At 40.7% G+C, this 14,578-nt stretch overlaps 1 protein-coding gene across 2 annotated transcripts in view; it reads right to left on the reverse strand.

Moving 5' to 3' along the window:
• Nucleotides 1–11,209, reverse strand: part of KCNB2 (potassium voltage-gated channel subfamily B member 2) — a 391,569-nt gene extending 380,360 nt beyond the window's left edge. Inside the window, exon 1 of one of the 2 annotated variants that reach the window (XM_036886285.2) lies at nt 10,839–11,209. The gene's annotated coding sequence lies outside the window, so the exon portion shown is untranslated. Of the gene's footprint in view, nt 1–9,885; nt 10,785–10,838 lie in introns of those variants that run through there. The other variant, XM_036886283.2, reaches the window with a different exon arrangement.
• Nucleotides 11,210–14,578: the final 3,369 nt, after the last annotated feature.

Below are 14,578 nucleotides of genomic sequence, written 5' to 3' on the forward strand. Positions count from 1 at the left end.
ACTTCCCCCGATACTCCTCAAATCTAACTTCCTGCCCACTTGGGCTGACCATTCACTCCAGAAGCCACGTGTCTGCCTCCTGGCCTTGCCTTTGCCCACCATCTTTTTTTTCCAAATAGTTCATAAAGGATGGTCAGTCGTTTGGACCCACGGCAGGCTCACTGCACTTGGCCACCAGAGAGGGATCTGGGGTTGCGATGTTTGCTTTCGGATAGACAGTAAGCTTGGTGAGGGACAAGACCAATTTTGTTTAATCCGGCACATAGAAAAATGCTTTACATATGAAAAGTGCTCAATAAATATGTGCTAAGTGAATGTCTTGAAAGAGAGGCTACAATTTTGCGGTAGCTGAACTATGAGAAGGCAGTAAGTCCTCTTAGAGAAAGAACTGTCGCTTTGTTTTGGAAAAAAACCATAATGGACTGTTTAGCTGTTTTGGCAACTCCCTTATGGACCTACACACCAAATCCACTGACACCTTGAGAAAGGATAGAGGGAAAGGACAGAAGAGAAAGGCCTAGCAAATGGCTGCTATCTGGACCCCAGAGCAATTCAGGCTAGTGAGCAAACCCCTATGGTGAGAAATGGTAACTACCTTTCTAGGAATAGTGATATTTACCACTGTCAAAATTAGTTTCTTGTCTATGGTATGATTACCATCCTTTATCCCAAAGCACTCAGCCAGAGTTTGTCATAGACAAGAGCCTATACTAGTGATCCTTTAGAGAAGTCTGGCTAGAGAGCCACAAAGAAGACAGGAGTCAGGTAAGGAGATGCATCCATAGCATGGCTTACTAGTGAGTGGATGAAATTCAAACCCTTTATTCTCCCTAATTTATTCTTGAAGAAGATGAAACCAGAAGCAATGGGCTAATTGTCCCTCTAAATTTATGCTTAACTTTTCTAAGAGAGAGATGTCACTGAGAAGCTCCTGGTAAGCCAGGAATTACATTTCACAGCACCTCCTGCATCTACTTGACTAGTTTCCATCAGTGGAATTTGAGCAGAAGAGTCACTGTTGTCATTTCTGAGCCAAGATGTTTACAAAGTGGATGTGCCTTTTTACTCTGTCTTTTCCCCCACATATACCTCTCTCTCAATCTCTCTCCATTTGATAGTTATGTAGGTAAGAAATAAAGTTTTATATTATGTTAAGCTGGTAACACTTTGGTGTTTGTTATAGCAGCTAACATCATCCTGCATATTCTGAAATTGATAACTTAAAGTGGTTTCTGCCTTTATAAAAACCTAAATGAGGCACTGGCCATCAACAAGGAAACAGATATAGAAAATCAGAAGCCTGGAACCCTGTTATACCCTGTCAAAATGGCACTAACTTAGAGGGCAGATCTATAGGTCTAGAGGAAATACAGAAATATACAGATCCATAGCTCTAGATGAAATGTTTGAGAGAGCTAGAATGCTAGTGTGTGATGGCTGATTCTCACTGCCTTCAGAAGATATTACAAGATAATGAATGAGCTTAGGAAAGAACTGGCTGGTTTCAGAAAAGAGATAAAGGCAAACAGCCAAACTCCAGAAATGTATGACTCTAACTCCAGAAGAGCACATTGCTTAAGGAATTCTAATGGTGAGGAATAACACTGAAATAGGCTTTCAATGACAGATTTCCCAGTTAGATAAAGTGGTGACTCAGCCTTGAGCAAAGATCTGATTGATTAACACGCAAGAAGCACCCAAGCCTCTTGTTTCAGATGACTTCAGAGTAACCGTTGAGACATGGGTAATTGAGTCATGAGCAAAGAAATGAAGCAAGTCCAAGAATTATGGACAGGAAAGAACTTTCAGTGTAGTTAGTAGTATAACTGGCAGAAAGCAAATAGATAAGAAACCTATTAAGATTCTGAGGGAATTGTATTGAAAATTAGGAGCCTGGCCTAAAGAAAAAAAAAAGAATAGTGACCATAAAACAACAGCTAAAACTTCCAAACTTGTACAAGCAAGAAGCGGGCTGAGAAAGTAATATAACTCCCAAAAAGGGTATACTTTCCTATCACCCATGTTGGATGTGGCCATGGGGTATGATGAACAAGGAAGAACCTCCCAGAGGGTGGCCTGGGCAACAGGGAACAAAGAACATAGGAGTTCTTCCAAGACAGCAAAACCAGAGTCTAATAAAGGTATTTCCCCTACTGCCAGAGCAGGAGATCTTTAGTAAGGTCTAGTAGGATTTCTTCCATGTTATGGGCCAACATCTGTTCTATGTCTCCCATTTTTCCCTTTTCCAAAAGGGAATTCTGAATACAATTATTCTATATCTTACTGATCCTTTTACCATGGGAGACTAATAACCCGTCCTTTAGTATAAAGGCTTCCGGACAATGAGGAGTCTTATCCAGACTAAATAGGGGGGATTTAGCATTACCATAGAACCTGTACCTTGAGATGGATGCAGTGACCAGAAGGGATTCACATAGTCTCTTGAGGTTGAGGTGGTCCTGGCCACAGAGGCAGAATATGGCAGAAATAGGTGTTTAGCAAAATTTGTGCTTCTCCTTCCTGTATACAGAAATGTTACTGGAGGGTGGGGAGTTGCCCAGCCAGGGGTTATGCATTCCAGCCCACTCCAGTACATAGATGGAGTGATGTAATTATCTCAACAACAGAATGTGAATGGAAGCAAGGTGTGTCACTTGTTAAGTGTGCGTTCTTTATGTTCATTCTCTTCCACAACTGCCTGCTAAATGAAGAACTCTCCACGTCCCTGGTGTAGATATAATCTAAATTCCCAAATCACTGAATGGAATACACATTGGACTCTCCTATAAGCAAAAATAAACTTCTGTTCTACTAACCACTGAAATATGGAGGCCTATTATAAAAGCTCAACTTACCTCAATTAATACAGTGGCCCTTGAAGAAAACAGAGGGTGGCTTACAGCCTGTCATTCTGATCCATGTTGGGAGCTGGAAGACTTGGAGACACTTGAATTACAAGTGTGTGCTATGGGGAATTTAAACCCTTCTCCCCTTCTTCACCATTCCTGTTTAAGGTAAGTCCTGAAATAGGCTTTCAGTGACAGACTTCCCAGTTAAAGTGGTGACTCAGCCTTGAGTAAAGATCTGATTGATTAACAAGTGGGAACCTTACCCCACATGTATTCCTCCACAGTCTCCTGACTGGTCTTCCAGGCATCAATCTTTCCTCCTCTTATGGACCACCTTCCTCAGGACTAGCTCAGAGACTGCCTCCCCGACAAAAGTGGGCTGTATCACTTTATTTAAAATTGCAGTTGACCATCCCACTGCCTGTCCTATAGGATAAAATCCAAATGATTTAGCATGGCATACAACACCTTAGATATTTCATCCCCAACCTTCTTCAGCCTCATCCCCGATCACTTCTACAACTACCAATGTTGAGTCCCGGTTACCAGCCAAACCCTCTTTATGATACTACTTTGCAAATACTGTTCCCTCTTCCTAAAAGTTCTCCATCTGCTTCCTTTTTAGCCTGGAAAATGCTTACTCATCTCTTAAAAATTAGTTTAGATGTCACTTCACCTGTTAAGTCTTATCTGACACTCCCACATAGAAAATGAAACTCTGACAGTTATGACCAGATCAGCCAGCCTCATATACTGTGCCTATTATTAGGATGTTTCTATTGTTTAGTTACCTACATGGTTTGATTTTGTTGCGGTTTACTTTATTTGTTATTTAGTCCCCTCTAAACTTACTTTCTTACTAAAAACTTAAGAGTTCAGCTTTTTCAAAATAGCCTCATTATGTATTAGAATTGAGTTGGCTTCCTTCAGTGAGAGACTATTGCCATATTAGGATTGCTGAATGGGATTCATATAGTTCTTTTGAGTGAGTTTTCTAAAATTGTGAAATATCTGGAAGGCAAGGCCCAGCAATGCAAGAAACCCTACAATGCATAGGGAAATCCTGTGTCCCCCATAATTTTTATACTTTAGATGCATATGTAAATGAAAAACTTGCTCACAATGACCTGTCATTAGATCCTAACCCTGTTGTACGTAAAATATTTTCATACAGGTGTTTTCTAGGAATATAGCCAACATACTCAGAATTTCAATAAGATTTGCTCACCGTTTTGGAAAGTCATGTCACTAACTACAATGCTGCTCATGTTGACTGATTCACTAGCACAGCACACCCACATCTGTTTGCAATTGCAGCTGTCACACTCAGTGAATATATTTACTTCATTCTTCTTTCAAAATGCCAAATATAGAAAGTGGCACCAATATTGAGTTGAATATTTTTTCTTAAATCCAAATGTATGCATTTTGAGTAGCAAGCATTTGACTACTTTATTAAATCTTTTAGTATGGCTATGCCTGACCATACATATCTTGGATACCTGCAATTTTATCATAAGCTGCGTTTCTCTTATTTCTTCTTTATGTTACAGAGAACTATTACTGTTAAATATTTCATGTTTGCACATGTACTATTATATGGTATATTATCTGCAAATATCATTCAGGAAAGTAAAAAGGATATTACAAAATGCTGCTTATAAAAAGGGGACATTCGGCCTGATTCCGTAGAAAATTATGACTAAATACATGTAGGAACTCGAAGCAATACATTTTTTTTTTCTTTAAGTGTTGGGATGCTTCTGTTAGGCAACTATTCAGCTGAATTGCCATCCTGTTCCGCCAATAGCATTTATGACATATTGTTATGATTTATTTGTCTACAAGTGTAGGCAGTAAGTGCATGATGTCTTATTCATATTTATGTCTCCAGCACCTGCTTAGGGCTTGGCACAGAAAAGGAGTTCCATAGATACCTTGAAGGTGAAATAACAAATGAGAATCCTGAGGAAGTATGAAGTCTTTGGCTGTCACGATAGAACTCTGAATCAATTATTCAACATTTTGCCTATACCAGTATTATAAAGCTTTCTTGATTCTGCCTAATGTCAGAGTCAGTTCTATACAAACTCTCTCAGTCTTCTCTCCTTCTGTAGATTCAGGCAGTACAGTGCTCACCTCTGTATCCCAGAGGAGCTCTGCACAGAGAAAGCAGCAGTCAGTACATATTATTTGAATCAAATTATTCCCCCAAGGAATACTGCTATACATAACAGTTGTGTTTTTAATATTAACAGTATGATATATTTCAGGTATATCACTGATTTCAAAAAAAGACAGCTGCGGACTGTTCTGAAGACCTAAATATCACTTAAAGGGTTGTTTCTATAAATGTGTTGCAAGTTACAAAAAACAAACTTTTAAAATAAATTTTTGTGCTGCAAGCCAATAGTAGGATGAGTTGTCTATACAATGTAACAGCCTATGAGACCTAATATCTGTAAGAAAAGAAAACTGCCGATCATGAGGATGTATCCAAATATTTGATTGTATGGCATCTGGAAGGCAATATTTGGGCATTGTATCTTCCAATTTAATCCAGATGGTACTTTTCACATAAACAGAAGCAATGGCTATTTAGAAAGAAATTTATACAAATATTGTATAAACTTTTCTTGATGAAAATCTCAACAATTTTTTATTTTACTTATGCTTTCATAATTTTATTATAGTTACTTAATAAAATAAATGTATTCTAGACAATATACTAGAAAGTGAACATGTCAAGTAACTATAGTCCAATTTCCCTTAATATATTTTATGGAGGAAAAGATGGGGACATGGGTAAAAGAAAATTGTATTGCAAAACTAATAATTTCAATATATGAGTATATAATTCTAAAACTAATATATTAAAAAATATGTATAATAATACTCTGTTCAAAATAATTCACACATTGTAAAAAAAAAACCCACTAAAATGAAAATAAAATAAACCATAATTAGAAATTGACCAGTGAGATTATCTGTCTCTGCCAGCCTTATTCTCTGTGGTCACCCTAAGGGCAGTACTTATTAACATTTTAGCATTCTGACAGAAGTCCACCCATCTTTTAAAAATCAGCTTCTAACTAACCTACCTTCTTAGTTCAAATTCGTGTTGAAAATTTTGGGGCTTTTTCCTACTTTAAGTCCCTACTTTAGCCTTTTCTAATTATCCCTATAATAATAACTAAATAAATAAATCTAAGAGCTGCAAAGATCTTTTCATGCTTCTCAATAGTTTAATATGGTGGAGGTTAAGTGGAGCCAGAATGCCTGAGTTCAAGCTTGACTGTACCATTTACTTCTTGTGTGACTTTAAACAAGAAAAGTCTCTGTATTTTAATTTTCCTATTTATATACTAAGGAGTATAAGTGACAGCTGCCTTATAGGGTGGTTGTGAGCATATACAATATTTAATATTTATAATACACTTAAAACATATCCTGGCTCAAGTGTTTGCTATAACAATACTAGTAATAATAAATTTATTTTGTTGTATAAATAAAATAACAATAATTACTAAGACATAAGAATTTGTAATAATGATGCTCTACTTTCACTTTAAAAGCTCATCATTTAATAAAACTTATTGTTTTCTGATAATTTCCCAATTCATGGACTGTGAATTTTCACAGTCCTCTTCATGTATTTGCCTTAGTTAATCTATTAATTGTGAAATTGTTAAATGTACTTCTGTTTGCAAAAGACCCCTGATTTTGAACTGAATTCATGATTCTTCAATTAGGTATATATGCAAGTCTTACTGTACACTGCAAAAATTATTGGGGGGCAGAAACTGTCTTCTACCTGGTTTGCATTTGTTACATTTTAATCAAGCACTCTTCCACTTATACATACTTAATGAATAATTAATTAATTAATTAATGAGTGAGTGGATACACAATATTAAATTAGACAATATAGATAGGTATAATTTTACCTATAGGAACGTGCACTTTTCCCTTAAAGATAATATGTTGGATTGGCTTACAAAGGCCAAGGAGCCCCTGGACTCACACACTTGACCTTCTGTCTGATAACCTGGGCTTGCAGTAAAGAGTTGTTAGGAATACATATTTAGGAAGCACAAGGAGGAAATAAGTAATGAATGAGAATGGATTATAGGTCTGGAATATAAAGATACTTGCAGCATACCATATAACTAAAAAATTTAAGACTGAATTCACTTTGGGAAAAACAAAGCCATAAACTCTTATCTTAAAAATAATCTGAACTTCTCCATGTAAGAACTTGTTCGTTATGCTTCAGAAGATTGGAGACTGACGAAAATTAGGCTTGGGGTGAATTAATGATTGTGCATTGAGCATTGACTCCCCTATACAGAATTTTATTGTTGTTAACAACCATTTGATCAATAAATATGAGAGATGCCCTCTCAAAAAAAAAAGGAAAAAAAAAAAATAATCTGAACTTAAAAAATATCACATATAATGGATGTATACTCTCCATTCCTCAGAAGCCCCTGTGAAAAGAACAGCCACTATTTTATGCAAAATCCACTTGATAAATACAAGCAAATATCAAATAATACTACATTTTGAAGTAAATATTATATCTTAATCTTACATATTTATCGTAAAAATGAATAGAAGAAGACAACGTATCAACTTTAAGGATGTTCCTTAGAAATTAGTCTCTAAGGGATAGCACATTACAAGTAACTAATTACTTCCTGATAATTATCAATAAAAACCCCACAATGCATTAGGTCACAATGAGATATACCTTGTAGGTTTCCTGGATTTTACCAGTGATTTGGTGTACTTTCATAATATGTATGCACATATACCAGTCTCTCCAGAATACCACTTCAAAATATCAGATATAAATTCAAGAAAAAATTTTTTTTCATTGATTAATGAAGGTTTTTCACAGTTACATAGGCAGGTATGTAGAAAACCTGGGCAGATATGCTTTCAGGTTGCCAAGAAATGTGACTGCATATACTTCTATCTCATTTTTCTAGCAGTCTCACTTTTGCTACCATATTGGAAATTAGAAGGGTAAGTTCATGTTTACAGTTGCACCATGGCACCAACAAGGGAACTTTAAAGTCAAACAGAAAGGCGTACATAAGGTAGTAACTTTCAGTAAACCTATCTGAATATTCAGTAACCATGTATGCTTAGAAAGCTGTACTGTAGGAGTCAGAGAAAAGTGAAATTGGAAATAGTTTCAACTCATACATGGACTGATTCTTTCTAGAAAAACCATAGGAGAAAAAGAAAAGAGAGACACTAGAATTGTCAAAGTGGCAGGCAATGGAGTTATTTTCTGGAGTGTGTGCTTGTGTATGAGGGACATTTGTGAACACTAACATGGAGACGGTAAGGTGAAGGTTAAAAGGAGGAAGAAAGCAAAGTGAACTGCCAAGTGATTCACTCCTTTTTCCAAGAGTCTGAGTGGTGCCAGGAAAGGAAAAAGAGTGCATTAGACAGAATTCTATTTGTGATAAACAATTGGTCTGAACCTGACAGCAAGAGGGAGGGGATTATAGTGTTTACTTTGTAGAGGTTTATTCACTCTTTTAGGTGAAAAGGATATTTTTATTCAGTGTAGAAACTAAGTTATGTATACATTGGACCCTCAATATTCTCAGAAAGCCTATGCAGCAGCCAGACAAGTAAGCACAACATTTACGCAATATATTAAAAAAAACACCACCTCTACCAGCAATTAAATGCACACATACACGCATAACGGGATAAATTACTGAACTGTTTAAGTTTTGATTAATTTAAAAACCAACAGCTCTCTAGTCTGGATGTCTATAGATCTTATTCGTGTCTTACACATTAGCTTTGCACAACTTCATATTTATTCACACACACACACATCCCTCTAAAGTGTGAAACAGACCAAGTAAAACTTTATTTTAAACATACATATTTTTTTAAAATGTTACTCTCTTTTCAAAATCTTTCCAGTAGGTTACTTTGTATTGACAAGTTAGATTTTAGTTTTTGACTGGAATTTATCTTTCTCTTGTCCTATGAAATGTTATATCTCAATCGATGTCTACTGGTAAATAAAGCAAGAGACCTCTACACAATACTGCACATTTAAAAACAGTGACGATTTCTTACTCTTCTTTTGAACTGAGCTTAAAAAATCAAATTCCCAACAAAATCCCAAAACCAATCTATGCAAAAGCAGAAGTGTCAAATGCTATTTAAAATACTGACCTAATTGAATAACTGGATTAGAAGGAATGCTGAACCTGCATGAAACTGACCCATGTACGTCTGTCTGGGCATCCTAAATTTTTCAGTGTAAACTATTGTTATAACACTTGTGCAGTCATAAATGATGAAAAAATGGCATGCTTGTGCATATTGCACGCTAGCAATTTTTATGAATGAATACACAAAAACGCACATAATTCGAGAAAATGGATGGCAGCACACTATCTTGAAAATGGTCATTAATCATTGGAAGCAAGTGATAAGGCAAATAAATGGACGGCGTCTTCTGGTGCCATTCAGGGCAAGTGTATTCCCAAGTCCCCTAGCAGAGTGTGTTGGAAACAGCCAGGAGGCTCTCTCCTTAGAGACTTGTTCTCCCTCTCAGGAACCGTGCTAGAGAACGGAGAACGCGCACAGCCTGAAGAATAAAATGCATGCACGTCTCTGTGTTCTGAGGGTTGTTCATATCTCAGCGACATTGCACTCCCTAAATCCGGACCTACAAGTGTGTGTGCACGTGAGTGTGTCATTTACCAACAAATGAACAGAAGGCAACAAGCGCTCATCTCCTAGAAATAACATTTCCCATCCCTTCCCAGGCCGGCTGCTCGGAAGCTTTGCAGGGGCTAACACTTGTGTTCCCCGCGGGGACCGAGCCTTACATTAATAACACTGTCGGGGCTAAGTCAGCTTTGTGTGGAAGTCCACTCGGTGCCATCTGGCAGTTCCCAGTTCCTTCGGCAACTCAAGCGTGGCCAGGCAGCCCGCGACGATTCGTTCTTAAAGGAAGACCCCTTCGGGGAGCGATGCCCCCGCCACTTACCTAGCTCTCACGAGCCCGCTCGGCGGGCGGCGCGGCGCGGGCACCACAAAGGCTGTGGGATTCCCCGCTCCCTCCGGGCGGCTCTCCCTGCGACGGTCCCCTTCGCCAATGATCTGTCGCTGGAAATCCCCTCCCCTCCACAGAGAGGAGGGTCTCCCCAGCTGGCTGGAGCTCCTCGCGTTTTCCGCCCTCTCTTTACATCCCTGACTGGTTCACCGTCTCCAGAGGGAAGGCTCAAAGGAGAGGCTCAAGGGAGAAAGCTAAGGTATCCTTCAAAAGAACAATAATCTACACCGATCTTCACCCCTTCCCCTCGCGGGCCCCCATCCCGCTGCCGCCGCCGCCGCCCAGACCGGAGAGGCTGGGATCGAAGAGGTAAAATCGAGCGGGGTTGAGCTCGCCGCGCGGAAGGAGCCGGCAAGGAAGCCGCGCCAGCCAAGAGTTGCCGCTGCCCCGGCTGCAAGGCGGCGGCGGCCGGTGGGGGCGGAGGGTGGAGGGGGCTTGGTGGGTGTGTGTCTGCGGCTGAGCCGGGGAAAGGCTGCGCGCGGGAGGCGAGGCAGGGCGCTCGGGGGCGCCGGCCCAGCGCGCACACCCTCCCGCGGCCACCCCACGTCGCGCTCCGCCTCCTCCCGCGCTCCGCGCACCCGCGGGCTGGAGCGGCCGCCGCCGCCGCCTCCCGCTGCTTCTCTTCCTCCTCTGCCTGGGCGCTCGCGGCTCTCGAGGTGAGCGGCGGGCCCGAGTGGCGGGGCTGTGCGACCAGCCGGACGCCGCTGGGGACGCCCTGGGTTCGGCCTCGCGGCGCGGGAGCTGAGCGCTTGATCGGGGACAGCGGCCCCGCTCCCAGGGCGCGGCCCAGGAGCAGCCGGCGGGCGCCGCCCACACCTCGGCGGGCGCCTCCCTCTCCTACCGCGTGCCCGCCGCTCCCTCCGGCCCGGGGCCGGCTCCACACCCACCTGCTTCCCTCTGTGGCTTCTGCGTCGCGGAGCGGGAGGATCCGCAGCCGCGCGGGCGTCTCGCGCGCGGCGGCTGGGAAAGCCCGGGCCACCCCGAGGAGAAATGTTCGGGCGGCTCCGGGGAATCCCCAGGGCCCTTCTGCCTCCAGCTGCTGGGCTCGCCCTCCCGACCAACCCTACCCAACCCTGACCCGGGGCCTGCTGCTCGACTCTGGGACCTAGGGCAAGGAGAGAGCGCTCCTGCGTGATGGGGCCGGGCTCTTTTCCCGGAGGAGGAACGCGGGGTTACTAGGAGTGCAGATGGGATCTGACTTTCCTCGGAGTACCTCCAGCTCCGCTCGGAGGCCGTCGCCAGCCCCAGTAACTCAGCTTTCCTGGATTTGTGGGAGAAGTCAGGTCGGTGGCAGCCTTCACTCTTGCTTCCCGAGGGGGCGCTGTTCATACTCCGGCGCCCTGTCCTTTGCCAGCTCTCCTAACACCTGGAAAACTGTGCCCGCTTCCTCCTTGGTGAGGCCGCCGGTCAGACACCTAGACGTTTTCCTACGTTCAGGGTGCGGTAAAGACAGGGTGAACTTGAGTAATAACATCACTGGGCTCTCCAGGGTCCTGACCTTTGTGCTCCTTAACGGCACGAGACAGAAATGGGAACAGCGGGCACAGTTACAGGGACTTTCAGGGAGACAACGTAGCTTGAAATTCCCTTTTTAAAAGAATGTAGGCCATTGATAGTATATTTAAAGTTGGGATTCCCGTCCGAGTTTCTTAGGCCAAGAAGGATGGCTGTGGAAGAACGTGCAAATAGAACCGTTTTAAATGTATCTAATTTGATCCCTGTTTCTGTTTTAGTCCTGATGTGTGCTAGGAGGCACTACCAACTTGGGTTCTCTCCATTTTGACTTCCTGCCTCTTCATTGGACCTACCCTGTGCTGAGTGGTTTTCTCGAGGTGCCAGATGTTGGCCCTTCAGATACCACTGCTTTCCACCCTCTGCTCTCAGGGCTTCTCAAGTATGAACAAGGAAAAGGAAGGGACCCCCAGAGTCCCAAACCTTTATTGCCCACCCCGAACTGTTTCCAAGGTTCAGCTCCACATGTCCAAGGACCTGCAGGTTGTCTACTCTTGCTCCTACGTCTTTCCACCTCCCACACATTCCATACTTTGTGCAGATTAATCTTCCCAGCCACAACCACAGTGATGGTATCATTCCCCTGCTCACAAAACTGTTCCCTAGCTTCCCATTCCTTACCAGTGTCTGCAAACCCCTGTGCCAGTGCATGCCAGAGTGTCTTCTTCTGGGCTGCTCCTCTCCTAGCCTCGTGGCCCAATCACGTCAGCCCTTTAACCCACTTCAAACTCTGCCTCCTCCCTTTTGACAACTATAGCAAGTGGTCGGATCTATCTTGTTAAAAGGTGTATCACCTTCTGCTTCCTACAGAATTTATGCACTTCCTATGTACTTGTCTGTCTAGTAAGTTCCTCCAGGGTAGATTCTGTATCACTTTGTTTATAGTTCTTACATCAAACCCAAAGCCATACATATATGGGATACATATTTATCCAACAAACAGTTATTTTGCAACTTTTCTCAGGCATTCGATATTTGTTAAATGAATGGAATTTATAAAATACTTTAAATCTACTTAAGATTCATTTTGGGGGTGCCTAAATTTAAGTGGTATTATCTTTTATAAATCTTAGGGGTGGTGAAAATCCCCATAGATTTCTAGCCCTACAGCAACGTTACTGATCACCTCAGTAAGAGTTTAATTCTTTGACAAGTATTGTTTAAAAATTTCTTTTACCTTAAATTTCCATTAGAGTTTAGAAATTTGAGTCCATTTTCCTACTAAACAGTGATTAGTCAGAAAAACATTGTCTATTGAGTTAAACACATTGCTGCTATCCCCATTTCTGGGAAGCAGAATGCTAGGAGTAGGTTATCCATCATTCCTGGGTTGTGTCTGTGAGCGTGCAATGACATGGAAAAACAGTCTTTGGAAATAAAATCTAATTCAGTTTACTAAATTATGCATAGCCCAAATGGATTATGGAGAATAACCCCTACTATACAAATCGTTTGGAATAGCTGAGTTCTCTACATACCCAGCTGAATTACAGAGGGCTGCTGACTCCCCTGGGGATCCCCATGTGGTTCCACTGCCTTAGTATATGCACTTTGCATTCTTTCAGTTGTTCTTCCAAGGAAAAATAAAAGTGATTTAGCTGAAAAGTCAGACATGCTCCTTAAGCCATTTTTTTTTACCTTGTTGATATTTATGGAAAAGTTCCTTTTGCTTATATTTCAATTTCTCAGATTTACCTTGAGTTTTGATGAAATGATATTAACAATAATGGGGAGAAATATCTGCTTAGTATGTCAAAACACTTCCCTGATAATGTTTGATGAAATAAATAACTTAAATATAAGGTTAACCTGAAATACTGTTATGCATGTCAGTACGTACAATTTAGATGAAGAATGTGTCATCATACATCACAATGCTGGTGTTCTGGAATGTGACACACACACACAATGTCAAGCATAATAGACTTCTGGTATTTTTTGTTAAATGAAGTATTTGAAAAATATTCAGTGTGATCTGAATGACACCATGACTGACTATGCTTTAACTTACCAAGTTAGAATGAATATTCATGGGCAAGTTGACTGTATAGATCAGAATAAAGTAGTAAAGACTGGAGAATGAACATATTTTAAAATGTTAAAAGCATAAGGTAAGAGTTTATAAAGTTTTTGAAGACTACAAAATTAGAGTTGGATTAAAATTTTTATTTTAAGTCAAATGGAAAGAAGTGTATGACATATTGTGTAAAACCAAGCAAAAACAAGAACGAGTCCTAAAAAAGTATTTAAGAATGATACAAACTCCATTAATGGGAAAAATGCAAACATATATGTAAATGGGTGTGTGTGTGTATTCTGGAAGGAGCTACATTAACAAGTTGAAGAGTTGAGAAGCATGGTTTTTTGTATTTGATATAACCTGGTTATACCATCGAGTGTGTGAATATTAATCTTCTTTAAACATCAGCATTATGAGTATACTTTACATTTTTAATCCTAAACCAAATATATAAACAGATCAGTATTAGACCCTTTTTTAAAATAGGGGTAAATACCACTATGGGTCATACAAGAAAGCAGCCACTGAAGAAATGACTAGAATTTACCACATTCTTACTCCTCACATGCCTTCTTTTGCCCTTCTAAATGAAAATGTAGGAAAATTTGGGGCAATTTAGAGCCACCTACAGTATCTTAGCAGCCCCTGAAATTCTACACTCGCACATTGAAGTGAAGGCTTGAAAAATAAATGAGCTGTCTGTATGTTTTTCATTGAGGAGATAAGTACTATCTCATTGATTCTTTTAAATTTAGTTGAGACAGATTTGGCTGTCCTTTGAAGATTTAAAGTAAGAGATAAGCTCCAGACTGACTGTATTTGTATTTTTTTAACAGTTCTTTATTGAGCATGAACTTCTTGAAAAATGCCAGATGCTTAAACACACCATTTTTCTGCCATGTAGGAGCACAAATATAAGCACTGTGAATCCATCATTAGAATTAGGTCCAGATATCATGAGTATCTAAGCAGCCTAGTTTGTTCTTAGGAATCCAAGAGGCTTAGAGTGAGAGTTTTCTGGGGCCAGTGAACTGGAGATTTCAAATATGCTACTTAGGATCTGAAATTAAACCGCACTACTGTGGGACTTCTTAG

This window comes from Manis pentadactyla, chromosome 3 (genome assembly GCF_030020395.1).
Source record: "Manis pentadactyla isolate mManPen7 chromosome 3, mManPen7.hap1, whole genome shotgun sequence".
Classification (NCBI taxonomy): domain Eukaryota; kingdom Metazoa; phylum Chordata; class Mammalia; order Pholidota; family Manidae; genus Manis; species Manis pentadactyla.